Genomic DNA, 16,516 nt, shown 5'->3' with positions numbered 1-16,516 from the left:
TATACCAAAGTACATAAATAAACACTTTGTGTTCCAGCATCAAAATTAACAATTGCATAATGACATTTGTGTGGGGGGAACAGGGACAAATCTGCTTACCCAGGCCCCAGTAGACCCCAGGCGCAAGGTCCCACCACCAGAAGATGATCTCCCACGGCGACCTGGGGGAGCTGACGAGATAACGGTGGTATTAAGAATAAAAAATATAAAATATATTATATATTTTATAAAGGAATTGAGGTAACCTAGATTGCCACATACAGGAAGTGAGGCATGGGATAATGAGGGCAATGATGGAAAATGGTGATGGCAAAGGAGGGTGACTAGTGGATGATGTGCAAGTGACAAGATTATAACTTTTATCACTGCTGTTATATGCTCTATATGGTTACCCACTACTATTGTACCGGAATAGTCCAACTTGCCCCCACTTTTGGTCGCCTGACTGGGGATCAGGCTTCCAACTCTCTTTGATTATTGATTTCTGGATGATGGTACATTCGTATTATTGCTACCTTAACTTTTCACAGTAGAGAGGCCACTCATTTAATCGTATACATTGGGTGGATAACACACCCGTCTCCATGTCGAGTGGGACACTTGGGTGGGCTGTTTTAGTGGAGGGGCCAATTAGTGCCCCCCACCCTGCAGACCCCATGTGCCCCACCCTTCATTTTTAACTAACCCCCACTGACACATACATTTGTGTTTTTTTGGGGGGGCCTCTATTTATATGTACTTTTACCCCTCCATATTACCAATATGGCTAATTATTAGCCCCGATGCAACCCTCCGAGACAGATGCCCATTAGGTTGGCTAGACACTTTTACCCTGGCTACCCGCCCCTTTATCCACATGCTTCTACCCAACCATGTGGTGCTGTCCTTGGCCCCCCATTACTTATATGCTTATATGCAATTAGGTGTTTATGGGTTTATGTCCCGGGGGGGGTGTTTGCACCGGCTTCTAGGGTATTTACTTTCCCTAGTTTACCAATTTAAGTTTTTTCAAGCTTTCCCATTATGGTTTTATCTTCCCACTATCCTTGTATCAACTCTCATATTGTTGTCTTTATATTTGTTTTATTGGGACTTCTGCTTCCCCAGTCTTGGTCCCGGCTAGGGCGCCTGCGCGGGCCCCTCCTCCGGCGTTCTCCCGCGGCGGCCTGGGGAGGTTCCTGGTGGAGGGATCGGTCTCGGACACGGGACCGCCCCCTCCTCTTGCACTAGCATTGGCTGGGACAACGTTCCCGTGGCCATACAGCCGGTGCGCATGCATGCGCGCGCGACCTCCTCGTGTGCGCGCTGTGTGGAACCTCTGACCCTGTGATGTCACGCGCCAGAGCCCTGTTTGACGCTCGGCGTGGCGTCGCAGGGTTGGGAACTATTAATAGCAGGCCATGCCTGCTAGCCTGATGGTTCGGTCTGTTGCCCCCGGGTCTTTATACCCCGGCCAGCCTAGCGCAAGTCTATGGTGAGTACCTACCTACCCGCTTACTCAAGTCCCATAACCCTGGGCAGTAGCAATTTTATCTCTAATACACTGGTTTCTCCCCCCAGTTGCCCTAGGCTCAGGTGAACATGCCTTGTTTGCCCATCGTTTGCAGCCCTTATCATCTCTCCATCTACCTTATTATGACAGCAGCCCCTGGCAGGGTGCCTTCCTTGGGAACCCTTCTATGCTCATACTAATATCAGGTACCGCTAGGCCCCTCTTCACCTCATAGTTTTACACTGTCTCACTCCTTTCCTTTCCTTTCCTTTCCTTCCCCTTCTTTCCTCCCTTTTTTTTCCCCCCTTTCCCACTTTTCCCCCCTCCCCCCCCTCCTGTCCCCTTCCTCCCCCTTCCTTCCTCTCTTCCCACGCTTCCTCCCTCCCCATCCCCCTCTTTCCTTTCCCCCCCCTCACCCTCCCTTGGCTTTCCCTCTATTTCCCTACCTTCCTTCTACCCTCCCCACCATCCCTTATTCCACCCCCTCTTTCCTCTTTCTCTCCCCCCGTCCCATCCCTCTCACCTGTTTACCTCCTTACCGCTACACCACTTAACACCCCTTATGCCCCCATTATCACCTTTTTTTCAACCTTTTGGTCACTGTATGCAATCTTTTATTCCTTGCACAATGCAACCTAAGTCTTGTCACTTGCACATCATCCACTAGTCACCCTCCTTTGCCATCACCATTTTCCATCATTGCCCTCATTATCCCATGCCTCACTTCCTGTATGTGGCAATCTAGGTTACCTCAATTCCTTTTAATATATTTTATATTTTTTATTCTTAATACCACCGTTATCTCGTCAGCTCCCCCAGGTCGCCGTGGGAGATCATCTTCTGGTGGTGGGACCTTGCGCCTGGGGTCTACTGGGGCCTGGGTAAGCAGATTCGTCCCTGTTCCCCCCACACAAATGTCATTATGCAATTGTTAATTTTGATGCTGGAACACAAAGTGTTTATTTATGTACTTTGGTATACTTCATTGTATGTTCTTTATTTGTCAGGTTCAGACTGTTTAGTCAGAATTATTCATCTCCAGATTCCCTCCTGATGAAGCGGCTTGTGTCCGCGAAACTAGTCGAGGAATATGATATCTGAGATCTTGTGTTGTACTGTATACTACTGAAGTCATTGTTTTATATCTGTACTTTTATTAAGTGTTACTGCATTACCATGTTTTGTTCTTCGCATCAATAAAATCGATTATAACTTTTATCACTGCCGTTATATGCTCTATATGGTTACCCACTACTATTGTACCGGAATAGTCCAACTTGCCCCCACTTTTGGTCGCCTGACTGGGGATCAGGCTTCCAACTCTCTTTGATTATTGATTTCTGGATGATGGTACATTCGTATTATTGCTACCTTAACTTTTCACAGTAGAGAGGCCACTTATTTAATCGTATACATTGGGTGGATAACACACCCGTCTCCATGTCGAGTGGGACACTTGGGTGGGCTGTTTTAGTGGAGGGGCCAATTAGTGCCCCCCACCCTGCAGACCCCATGTGCCCCACCCTTCATTTTTAACTAACCCCCACTGACACATACATTTGTGTTTTTTTGGGGGGGCCTCTATTTATATGTACTTTTACCCCTCCATATTACCAATATGGCTAATTATTAGCCCCGATGCAACCCTCCGAGACAGATGCCCATTAGGTTGGCTAGACACTTTTACCCTGGCTACCCGCCCCTTTATCCACATGCTTCTACCCAACCATGTGGTGCTGTCCTTGGCCCCCCATTACTTATATGCTTATATGCAATTAGGTGTTTATGGGTTTATGTCCCGGGGGGGTTGTTTGCACCGGCTTCTAGGGTATTTACTTTCCCTAGTTTACCAATTTAAGTTTTTTCAAGCTTTCCCATTATGGTTTTATCTTCCCACTATCCTTGTATCAACTCTCATATTGTTGTCTTTATATTTGTTTTATTGGGACTTCTGCTTCCCCAATCTTGGTCCCGGCTAGGGCGCCAGCGCGGGCCCCTCCTCCGGCGTTCTCCCGCGGCGGCCTGGTGAGGTTCCTGGTGGAGGGATCGGTCTCGGACACGGGACCGCCCCCTCCTCTTGCACTAGCATTGGCTGGGACAACGTTCCCGTGGCCATACAGCCGGTGCGCATGTGTGCGCGCGCGACCTCCTCGTGTGCGCGCTGTGTGGAACCTCTGACCCTGTGACGTCACGCGCCGGAGCCCTGTTTGACGCTCGGCGTGGCGTCGCAGGGTTGGGAACTATTAATAGCAGGCCATGCCTGCTAGCCTGATGGTTCGGTCTGTTGCCCCCGGGTCTTTATACCCCGGCCAGCCTAGCGCAAGTCTATGGTGAGTACCTACCTACCCGCTTACTCAAGTCCCATAACCCTGGGCAGTAGCAATTTTATCTCTAATACACTGGTTTCTCCCCCCAGTTGCCCTAGGCTCAGGTGAACATGCCTTGTTTTATGTTCGCCCATCGTTTGCAGCCCTTATCATCTCTCCATCTACCTTATTATGACAGCAACCCCTGGCAGGGTGCCTTCCTTGGGAACCCTTCTATGCTCATACTAATATCAGGTACCGCTAGGCCCCTCTTCACCTCATAGTTTTACACTGTCTCACTCCTTTCCTTTCCTTTCCTTCCCCTTCTTTCCTCCCTTTTTTTTTCCCCCCTTTCCCACTTCTTCCCCCCTTCCCCCCCCCCTCCTGTCCCCTTCCTCCCCCTTCCTTCCTCTCTTCCCACGCTTCCTCCCTCCCCATCCCCCTCTTTCCTTTCCCCCCCTCCCCCTCCCTTGGCTTTCCCTCTATTTCCCTACCTTCCTTCTACCCTCCCCACCATCCCTTATTCCACCCCCTCTTTCCTCTTTCTCTCCCCCCGTCCCATCCCTCTCACCTGTTTACCTCCTTACCGCTACACCACTTAACACCCCTTATGCCCCCATTATCACCTTTTTTTCAACCTTTTGGTCACTGTATGCAATCTTTTATTCCTTGCACAATGCAACCTAAGTCTTGTCACTTGCACATCATCCACTAGTCACCCTCCTTTGCCATCACCATTTTCCATCATTGCCCTCATTATCCCATGCCTCACTTCCTGTATGTGGCAATCTAGGTTACCTCAATTCCTTTTAATATATTTTATATTTTTTATTCTTAATACCACCGTTATCTCGTCAGCTCCCCCAGGTCGCCGTGGGAGATCATCTTCTGGTGGTGGGACCTTGCGCCTGGGGTCTACTGGGGCCTGGGTAAGCAGATTCGTCCCTGTTCCCCCCCCACAAATGTCATTATGCAATTGTTAATTTTGATGCTGGAACACAAAGTGTTTATTTATGTACTTTGGTATACTTCATTGTATGTTCTTTATTTGTCAGGTTCAGACTGTTTAGTCAGAATTATTCATCTCCAGATTCCCTCCTGATGAAGCGGCTTGTGTCCGCGAAACTAGTCGAGGAATATGATATCTGAGATCTTGTGTTGTACTGTATACTACTGAAGTCATTGTTTTATATCTGTACATTTATTAAGTGTTACTGCATTACCATGTTTTGTTCTTCGCATCAATAAAATCGATTATAACTTTTATCACTGCCGTTATATGCTCTATATGGTTACCCACTACTATTGTACCGGAATAGTCCAACTTGCCCCCACTTTTGGTCGCCTGACTGGGGATCAGGCTTCCAACTCTCTTTGATTATTGATTTCTGGATGATGGTACATTCATATTATTGCTACCTTAACTTTTCACAGTAGAGAGGCCACTCATTTAAAAAAAAAAATCAGAATAAAAAAAAAAAAAAGAAAAAGAAAAGAAGCTCCAGTAGTTACATAAAATGTAAGAAATGTTCATGCCCCCTATTAGACAGGTTTCACTGTAACGAGGCTTCCATTGGAAAGTTTCACCTCTTGTTCTGATGACAGTGGTGTATTTTTCGATTTCTCATAATTTTCTTTCTCTGAAAATGGCCTTTGGGACATACAGTGAATCTGCATAGATAGCAATAAAAACTTAACAGGGGTTCTAATGATTCCCTCCTTTTTCCCAATATATATATATATATATATATATATATATATATATATATATATATATATATATATATATATAAAATATTTTTTTTATATATATACACATTAACTTATTGCTGTCTGGAAACTTTCAATAAATATGGCTGTCCTGTGAGAAGAGGAAGAGAGACCAGGACTGCTGTAAACGGGCACATCGCTGGATTGAGAGAGGACTCAGAAAAGTATTTAGGGAAGGGGAAGGAACAGGTAGTGGGATATTTTTTCACCTTAATGCAGGGAATGCATTAAAGCAAAGGTCCGCCCACCCCACGAAAAATTTAAAAGTCAGCAGCTACAAATACTGCAGCTGCAGACTTTCAATATATGGACACTTACCTGTCCAGGGAGCCCACATTGTCAGCACCGCAGCAGATCTTCGGATCGGCTATCGGGTGCAGCTGCTGCCATTGCTGGTTAAGGAACCCGGCAGTGAAGCCTTTTGACTTCACAGCCGCGTGCGTGAAGCACGCTGCGCTTTTTAATTGGCCTGGCAGTGGAGGAAGGAGGAGGGGGGCTGAGCTGCGCCGCGTCACCATCTCCTGGAAGTGGGGAAGAGGATCTGTCAAAAAACAGGTCCCCGTAACCCCCCTCCCCCCGAAAGGTGCCAAATGTGGCACCGGAGGGGGGAGGGGGCGAATAAGCATAAGTACCACTTTTGGGTGAATCTCTGCTTTAAGGTAAAAAAAAAATTGACTTTAAAACCACTTTAACGTGTGTGTTACTGCAACAAGCCAAAATGCATGTTATGTGTAACGCACATCTTTCCAATGTACCTGTGTCCCAGCACATCACAATGCACAGTCATGCTATATTACTAAAAATAGTGCATTTGTACATAAAGAGACCCTGTCAGGTCTTTTGACGATTCCTAATGGCAAGTCCCTCTAAGAGGTGGTATGCTCACCTCTCTGGTGAATCTTAGTTTATTTTCATTAGAAAACAGCCACAGCCAGGACTGGGTACTAAAAACAGGACTGGATAACCAAAACCCATTCATGTTCAGATCCAGGGGGGATATTCTAAAAATTATCTATATAGTTATATATTATATGAAAACTGAAAAAGTAATTAAAAGTAATTAAAAAAATATATATATAAAAAATAAAAATGAAACAAAAAACAAAAAATGTAAAATCCAAAAAGAAAAAAACAAAAGAAAAAAGAAAAAAATATGAGAATGACTCCACCTTTGTCTTACATTAAAAAAACTCTTTGTTTGAGCCAAAAATAAAATTTTATTCACCACCGAAACTTGCAGAATATTTTATGGCTGGAGAGAATATATGTACACACAAGATAATAACAAATAATGATATACTAGAACCATTATCAGTACATGTAATACACTTGAATGCATAAAGGATTACAAAATTTAAAAAAAGTGAAAAAACACTCACCAGGCCTTTATATATAAGAGAAATTATTTATAAATATTGTTTCAGATGGAAAATAACTTCGTCAAACGATGAGTAACTAAAAAATAATAATCAGAAACATCATAAGTGGTCTGGAAAACCAGAACAGGAAATATGTTTCAAATATAAATAATACCAAAATAAGTTAAAAAAATAAAAAATAGAAATGAGAAACTATACAAGTCAACATCACACTATATTATGTACCTCAAGAGCTTCATTGAGGCTATTTGGGGACATGGAACCTAGTTTAAAAATTCAAAAAGTCTCCCTTTTGCATAAAAGGAAGTTTTTTTTATTGGCTGTGAGTGAGTTGTCACCCCTGTCAATTTTATTTATTTTTTTGCTACCTTTGTTTACTTGAGGAAATTTCCCTTTACTTCCTGTCCCATTGAAGCAAGAGGATGTGAGAGGAAATCTTTATAAAGTAAGGAGAAATCTTCTATGAAACAGTCATCACCATCACAGAAGTTCCCTTTAAAACTTTTTAGCTCTTGTTTTGCTGACAACTGTATTTGAGATTTCCCATCATTTTCTGCATCTATGAAAATGGTCATCAGGACAAACAATGAAGGTGAATTTGCACAGACTGCAATACAGACTTGACAGGAGTTCTAATCCTTCCCACCTCTATCCAAAATAAAAAAATAAAAAAATGCTTTGCCTATACATACACTCTATCCCAATGCTGGGTGGCAGTATTCAATGAACACAGCAGATACTTGTGCAGTACCTAGAAATTCTACTTCAATATCTCTCTATCCAAAAAATATAACTTTAAACTTACCTGATTCAATGCTTTAGCTGTCCAAAGAATGAGGTGTGTTTTGTGTGTTTTGATGAGATATTTATACTTGATTTTAGTGTTACACAATATTTTCACGTATATTGGTCAAAGAAAAATGAGCTTCAAAATTGATTATTTATTAACTTGTCTTTGTCAGCCTTTGAGATAGGTCAGTGTGTCGTAACCCTCTTGAGTAAAGTTCTTTTAGCAGCAGAACCAGAATATATCATTTACATCTGTGTGTAATGTGTAAAACAGTATTAGACAGTGAGGCTGATTTAACTAAAGGAATGGAGAATTGTTACTCATTATTGTATGAATAGTGTACATGTACAAACCTCAGCACTAGGGATGAGCTCGATGTTTGAATCGAACGTAAGTTCGACTCAAACATCGGGTGTTCGCCGAACAGCGAATATTATGAAATTCAAGTGCTGTGGAACGCCCCATAATACACTGCAAGATCGCAGTGCATTGCTGTATGATGATTATATGATACGGTATATAATCACAGCGCACTCTGCTGAAACAGCCATAATTGGCCAAAGGCAGGGTGCTTTTGGCCATTCATGGCTCAGGGGGACTAAGTCCACACCCCACACTGTATAAGGCTTCTTACAAAGACCTTCTAGGCTTCTTTGTCCAGTCTCCAGGTCTAGGACCCACAGTCTCATTAGTTGTAACAACAGTCTTATCTAACTTCCCCATGCTCTTGAACCCTGGAACTGTCTTACCAGAACCGATGGGCGATCTTGCACCCCTAGACACACCAAAGTGGGGCGTAGACGGGTTCACCAAGCCCTCAGTAGCAATGTACCTCTCCGCTAGGTCCACCAATTGGGTTGCAGTTTTGGGGTCCCCCTGTCCGACCCACTTCCTCAGAGCAGCAGGGAGCGCACACAGGTACTGGTCAATTACCACACGCTCCACGATCTGAGGGTATGTCAAGGTCTCTGGCTGCAACCACTTCCTGGTGAGGTGGACCAGGTTGAACATTTGAGAACGGGGTGGCTTGTTGCTGGAGTAGGTCCACTGATGTACGCACTGGGCCCGGACTGCCATGGTGACACCCAAGCGTGCGAGTATCTCTGTCTTCAGAGTCTCATAGTCCTGGGCCTTATCCGGTTCCAGGTCAAAATAGGCCTTTTGAGGTTCTCCTGTCAGAAATGGGGCCAACAGACCCACCCACTGTTCTTTTGGACAACCTTCACGGACAGCGAATCTCTCAAAAGTCGCAAGGTATGCCTCGACATCATTGGCAGGTGTCATCTTCTGTAGGTGGTACGAGGCACGTACCAATTTTGGTTCTACTGGCACAGAAGGTGTGAACCCCTTTTTCGAATCCACTAGAGCCTCTGCGAACTGTCGGTTCATCTCCTCCTGGGCTGCCTGTTGTGCTGCAGCAGCCTCTGCGACTTGGCGGTTCATCTCCTGCTGGGCCACCTGTTGTGCTGCAGTGGCCTCTGTGACTTGGTGGTTGGTTTCCCATTGAGCTGCATTGGCCTGTAGCAGGGCCTTTAACTTTTCGTCCATTTTAAGAAATTTCCTGCATTCTCCACCACGTGTGGGAGATTAGCTTGTGGGGATCACCTTTTCTGGAAATTAAGGTCAGCATGCAGACAGTTTCTTTAAAATCTGGCGGGTTGCCAGCTTTATTTAGAAGAAGTTTGCAAAGTCATGAAAACAAACAAAAACAGTAAACTAAATCCTTGCCATCTGGCACTAAACCAAACAGTAGACTCCTCTCTATACGGTGTGGGGCTGGTCCCCGTCACCCACAAAACATATGGTAAAGCAAACCTTTTTTATAAAACCAAACAGAGCTCCTCTCTCTCAGATTCCCTTCTGAGTCTCAGGCCAGAGCTCTGCTGTGCTCTCTTCCGGCTCATTGAGGCTGGGTTCACAATTATGCGAATTGGATGCGGATTTCCAATTCACATAGGTGTGAACGGCTCTCTATGGAGCCGGTTCACATATCTCCAGGGTGGCTGCGGAGCGCACTGCACAGAAATGCGGTGTGTCTTTGGTTCCGTTTCAAGGCCGAATTCAGGCAGAGATTCGGCCCTGATTCATCCCTGAACCGGGGAACAGGGAATCACAGCGTTCCTGTGCGATCCGCGGCCAGTTCCAGTGTGAACCGAGCCTTAAAATCCACCTGAGCGTGGACTCAAGTGGACCACAACATCCAGACCCGAACCAAGCCTGCCGCAGGCTGGAAAAATCAGGGCCGGATTCCGGTTCAGTCTCTTACAATAGAACCGATGCAAGGTGAAATATACCAATTATCCATTACCTCACCCCGCATACCGTCACTATATATATATATATATATATATATATATATATATATATACTCTGCATTCAGTGTAGCCTATATAGTCAGTGTAGGCTCTATATTCAGTCAATTCAGGCAGTGTAGTTTATATAACACAGTGTATTGAAGTGGTTAAGGGGAACCCTATGCCAAAATGTTAAAAAAAAATGTGTGGGAGTCCCCCCCAAAATCCAAACCAGGCCCTTCAGGTCTGGTATGGATTTTAAGGGGAACTCCGTGCCAATAAAAAAAATTGCGTGTGGGTCCCCACCAAAATCCATACTGGACCCTTATCCGTGCATACAACCTGGCAGGCCGCAGGAAAAAAGGGGGGGGATGAGAGAGCGCCCCTTCTCCTGAACTGTGCCAGGCCACATGCCCTCAACATGGAGAGGGTGCTTTGTTCCCATGTTGATGGGGACAAGGGCCTCATCCCCACAACCCTCGCTCTGTGGTTGTGGGGGTCTCCGGGCAGGGATCTGGGGCCCCCAGATCCCGACCCCCCTACCCATTCACCAAAAAAGTAAAAACGACAGCAGACAGTTTTTGACAATTCCTTTATTAAAAAAAAAAAAAGTTTCTCGCGATGGTAATCCCTCGCCAATCACGGTGCCGACAGTGACAAAAAAAAAAGAAAAATGGAAAAACTCTGCCTCGATGGGAGGCGTCCCGCCGACTGCAGCCTTTTCGTGGTGACAGCTGTTATATAGCCAAGGGTAGGGCCACCCGGTGATGTAACCGGGTGACCCTGCCCTTTCTGACATCATGTGAGGGGGCGGGGCCAACCGGTGATGTATAGCCTTTGCTATATAACAGCTGTTAAAGCAGGACCCCAAAGCACCCTCTCCATGTTGACGGCATGTGGCCTGGTACGATTCAGGAGGCGGGCGCTCTGTTGCCCCCCCTTTTCCTGCGGCCTGCCAGGTTGCATTCCTCGGATAAGGGTCTGGTATGGATTTTGTAATGTAATTTTGTTTTGTAATGGACTGGGATGGGAACCAGTGCCATTTTTTATTAATAATTATTTAAGTTTACTTCCGGGATACGACAATGCATTACAGCCGCGAGCAATTTTAAATTACCGTATTTATCGGCGTATAACACGCACTTTTTTCCCCTTAAAATCAGGGGAAAATCGCGGGTGCATGTTATACGCCGATCCCCTGCGATCCGGAGCTGTCAGATTTTCAAAATCGCCGGCCGCGATTTGAAAATGGCGCCGCCGGCGCCGAAATACACAGTGCCAGTCCTCGGCTCTTCTCGGCCACTTTCCTCTTCACTCGAGCGCCGCCCGAACCTAGCCGAGTGTACTCGGCTAGGTTCGGATAGCTCCGCTCGGGACTACGAGTGGAGCCGAAAGTAAACGGGAGCCGCCGAGAAGAGCCGAGGACCGGCTCTGTGTATTTCGGTGCCGGCGGCGCCATTTTCAAATCGCGGTCTGCGATTTTGAAAGACCGGATGGCAGGGATCACAGGATGCAAGGCTGCATTGGGGAAGGCTGCACTGGGGAAGGCTGCACTGACAAGGCTGCACTGGGGAAGGCTGCACTGACAAGGCTGCACTGACAAGGCTGCACTGGGGAAGGCTGCACTGACAAGGCTGCACTGACAAGGCTGCACTGGGGAAGGCTGCACCGGGGAAGGCTGCACTGGGGAAGGCTGCACTGGGGAAGGCTGCACTGACAAGGCTGCACTGACAAGGCTGCACTGACATGGCTGCACTGGGGAAGGCTGCACTGACAAAGCTGCACTGGGGAAGGCTGCACTGACAAGGATGCACTGACATGGCTGCACTGACATGGCTGCACTGGGGCAAGGCTTCACTGAGAAGACTGCAATGATGGGCATTTAAATGTAAGTTTTTTTTCCTTCAACTTCCCTCCTAAAATTTTTTTTTTCCTTAAAATTCCCTCCTAAATTGGGGTGCGTGTTATACGCCGGTGCGTGTTATACGCCGATAAATACGGTACATTTTTTCCTTTAGAAATGTAATTTTGCTGCGGTACTGTTATAAACATGGGAAAGAGGCACTACTTTACAGGCAGACAAAGGGGATCCCCCTCCAGGCACGATATTTAAAGGAATATTTAATTTTTATTGTTTTACTTTAGGCATTATTAAAATCACTGCTCCTGAAAAAACTGCAGTTTTAAAAACTTGTTTTTGCATTGATACATGTCCCCTAGGGCATTACCCGGGTCCTCAAACATTTTTTATGGCAATACCTTGCATATAAGCCTTTAAAATGAACACTTTTGATTTTTCCACGTTCGTGTCCCATAGACTTTAACGGCTTCAGCCCCAGAAGATTGGGCTGCTCAATGACCAGGCCATTATTTGCGATTCGGCACTGCGTCGCTTTAACTGACAATTGCGCAGCCATGCGATGCTGTACCCAAACAAAATTGATGTCCTTTTTTCCCTAAAATAGAGCTTTCTTTTGGTGGTATTTGATCGTCTCTGTGGTTTTTAATTTTTGCGCTATAAACAAAAGAAAAGCGACAATTTTGTAAAAAACACAATATCTTTTACTTTTTGCTCTAATAAATATCCCACATTTTTTATTAAAAAAAAAAAAAAATGTTCTCAGTTTAGGCCAATACGTTATTCTTCTACATTTTTGTAATTGCAATAAGCGTATATTGATTGGTTTGCGCAAAAGTTATAGCTTCCACAAAATAGGGGATAGATTTATGGCATTTTTATTATTTTTTTTTTACTAGTAATGGTGGCAATCTGCGATTTTTATCGGGACTGCGACATTATGGCAGACACATCGGACACTTTTGACACATTTTTTAAACAATTGACAATTATACAGTGATCAGTGCTATAAAAATGCACTGATAAATCTTTATCTCTAGATAGCACGTTGCCTCCCATATAACCCTCAATTACGGGCTTCCATCCCCATAAAAATTTGGACCTACCTAAACTATTCTACCAACACGGCTAAAGGAAAATCGATCATTTACCCTGTGCTAAGAGGAAAAAATGCACCTTCCAAACTACCCTCGCTAACTAAATAGGAACAAGATTTAGGAAGTAGTTTTACACAAACTCAATGGTCGTTAACAATTAAGTCAATATACAAAGCCACCTCTTGCGTAACCCTATGGGAACTGACACAAAAAATAGCCCAAAGGTGGTACTTAACCCCGACAATTCTAGCAAAATATAAAGGAAATACCTCACCCAAATGCTGGAGAGATTGTGACCAAATGGAAACCTTAATGCACATCCTCTGGGACTGCCCCCACCTAGACACATACTGGAAAGATGTGTTCTCACTAATAGCTAATGTCACGGTCACCCCTATTCCAGCTTCCCCAGATTTAGCCATTCTTAATTTAAACACAAACGTTATCCCCCTGGCAAACCACAAGATTGTTATACATATACTTCTTCTGGCAGCTAGACTATCACTAACCAAACTATAGAAAATGAATGTCCCTCCATCTCTGACTGAAGTCATTACATTGACCCAAACACACTACACATATAAACTCTTGATGACATCAAATAAAACCCAATACCTTCGGGAACAACAATTGTGGGCCCCATGGACCAAATGGTATAAAACCCACACTTAAAAACAACTAAGTACAACACATACATAGAATAAAAAGCAGGAGAAACTACTTAGGTAATACACACACATATTTGGATCAGTATGATTTGGTAATAACTTATCCACTGGTGACCTAAGAAAGGACTTGTTCAAGAAATGTATCATTATTTGCTTGTTTTACTTTATTACATTTCAGTTCTTATTATGCTGTTATGTTATTACTCTGTATTAGGGATGAGCTGAACACCCCCCAGTTCGGTTCGCACCAGAACCTGCGAACGGACCAAAAGTTTGCATGAACTTTAGAACCCCATTAAAGTCTATGGGACTCGAACGTTCAAAATTAAAAGTGCTAATTTTAAAGGATAATATGCATGGTATTGTCCTAAAAAGGGTTTGGGGACCCGGGTCCTTCCCCAGGGGAAATGTATTAATGCAAAAAAAAGTTTTAAAAACGGACGTTTTTTCGGGAGCAGTGATTTTAATGATGTTTAAAGTGAAAAAAAAAGTGAAATATTCCTTTAAATATCGTACCTAGGGGGTGTCTATAGTATGCCTATAAAGTGGCGCGTGTTTCCAACACAAAATGACATTTTTAAAGGAATAAAAGTCATTTAAAACTGTTTGCGGCTTTAATGTAATGTCGGGTCCCGGCAATATGGATGAAAATCAGTTCGACACACGGCATGGGTACCCCCCCAGTCCATTATCAGGCCCTTTGGGTCTTGTATGGATATTAAGGGGAACCCAGCAACCAAATTAAAAAAAGGAAAGGCGTGGGGCCCCATGCCGTATATACTCTGAACAGCAGTATACAGGCGTTGCAAACAAGACAGGGACTGTAGGTTTGTTGTTAAGTACAATCTGTTTGTAATTTTGAACTAGTACAGTTTTAAAGTGTAGCTCCAGCCAAAGAATCTATTTTTAAACTTTTAGGAAAACATATGTTTTGCTGTCTGTGCACCTCTTCAGAAGATTTCACCTCACTTTCTGCCCCAATGACAAATGTTTTTTGAAAATTTTGGGTTTTTAGTGAAACAAGGGTTGGTGATAAAGCATCAGTGGAGAGGAGACACGTTTTTCCCATATTAACTCTTACAGAGAATTTCCCTTCCTAGGGGTAGATTTCACATCACTTCCTGTTGTCTCCTTCCGTTTGCAAGTAGGAGTCGTTTGTAAATTGGATGTTTGAAAGTAGGGGCCTGCCCTATATACTCTGCTGAAATTGGGGCCTTAGGCCACAACACTGTAAGCCCTCACAGTTACTCTTGGTGGGCGCAGGAACGGGCCCTGCTGTGAAATATTAGATCAAGAATTGTAATTACATGCCATTGTTGAACAGGGGCAGAAAAATTGGGCCTTTGGTGGTGGTGGTGGTGGTGGTGTTGGTGCCACAACACTGTAAGTCCTCACAGTTACTCTTGGTGGGCGCTGGAATGGGCCCTGCTGTGAAATATATCAAGAATTGTAATTACATGCACCTGTTGAACAGGGGCAGAACAATTGGGCCTTTGGTGGTGGTGGTGGTGGTGTTTGCCACAACACTGTAAGCCCTCACAGTTACTCTTGGTGGGCACAGGAATGGGCTAGATCAAGAATTGTAATTACATGTCCCTGTTGAACAGGGGCAGAAAAATTGGGCCTTGGGCACTGGTGCCACAACACTGCAACCCCTCACCGATACTCTAGTTGGAGCGCAGGGATGAGCCCTGCTGCAAAGTATTGCATCAAAAATTGTAATTACACGCCCCTGTTAAACAGGGGCTGAAAAATTGGGCCTTAGGCACTGGTGCTGATGCCACAACACTGCAATCCCTCACAGATACTCTAGTTGAGCGCAGCAACGAACCCTCCTGCAAAATATTGCATCAAAAATTGTAATTACACGCCCCTGTTAAACAGGGGCTGAAAAATTGGGCCTTAGGCACTGGTGCTGGTGCCACAACACTGCAACCCCTCACAGATACTCTAGTTAAGCGCAGCAACAAACACTCCTGCAAAATATTGCATCAAAAATTGCAATTACACGCCCCTGTTAAACAGGAGCTGAAAAATTGGGTCTTAGCCACTGGTGGCGGCGCCCAGAACCAAAAATGTTCTTACAAGCTATCAGCATGATCATTGAGGAGGAAGAGGATAATCACTCAGCATAACAGGATAGTCACTCATCATCAGCATAGGCAGTCTTAAAGGGATCTGACATTTCAAAAAAATTATTCAGTTACATCAGCATCAGGTGCCTGGTAGCTGGTGGTGATCCAAGACTGATTCATTTTTATGAAGGTCACTCGATCGACCGAGTCAGTGGACAGGCACACCCTGTGATTGGTTACAAAGCCTCCAGCAGCACTGAATGTGTGTTCCGAAAGAACGCTGGATGCAGGACAGGCCAGTAGCTCAATTGCATACTGTGCAAGCTCTGGCCAGTGATCCATCCTCAAGACCCAGTAACCCAGAGGATTTTCAGTGGGAAAGGTGTCCAAGTCAGATCTTGCCCCTAGGTATTCCTGCACCATGTAAAACAGACGCTGGAACCGATCATACCTTGGGGCTGCGGACTAAAAAATTGTCTGAACGCATCGGTCAGACGGCCACCTTTTCCACCGCTCCTTCTTAGACTGACCGAAGCTTCAGCAACACGTTGTCCAGTAACAGGAGTTTGTAACCTCCCAGTCTCTGGGAAAGCATTGCACAGACCTTTCTGCAAGGCCTCCCGAAGAAAGTTTCATCCTCTGCTCCCTCTGCAATGGCAAGATAAGGTCCGCAACCTTACCCTTGTAACGTGGATCAAGGAGGGTTGCCAGCCAGTATTGATCCCTCTCCTTGATACCATGAATATGAGGATCCTTCCGCAGGCTTTGCAGGATCAGCGAGGCCATG

At 44.9% G+C, this 16,516-nt stretch overlaps 1 long non-coding RNA gene across 1 annotated transcript in view; it reads right to left on the bottom strand.

The window, feature by feature from the left end:
* The window catches only part of LOC141107862 (uncharacterized), a 41,186-nt gene extending 33,310 nt beyond the window's left edge, over positions 1-7,876 (bottom strand). Inside the window, exons 1-2 of the long non-coding RNA XR_012235979.1 lie at positions 7,753-7,876; positions 6,948-7,023 (exon numbers count right to left, since the gene is read on the bottom strand). This is a non-coding gene — a long non-coding RNA (uncharacterized lncRNA). The remainder of the gene's footprint in view (positions 1-6,947; positions 7,024-7,752) is intronic.
* Positions 7,877-16,516: the final 8,640 nt, after the last annotated feature.

Source organism: Aquarana catesbeiana, linkage group LG09 (genome assembly GCF_042186555.1).
Source record: "Aquarana catesbeiana isolate 2022-GZ linkage group LG09, ASM4218655v1, whole genome shotgun sequence".
Classification (NCBI taxonomy): domain Eukaryota; kingdom Metazoa; phylum Chordata; class Amphibia; order Anura; family Ranidae; genus Aquarana; species Aquarana catesbeiana.
The sequence above is the reverse complement of the archived record's forward strand: the minus strand, read 5'-3'. Positions and strand labels throughout refer to the sequence as shown.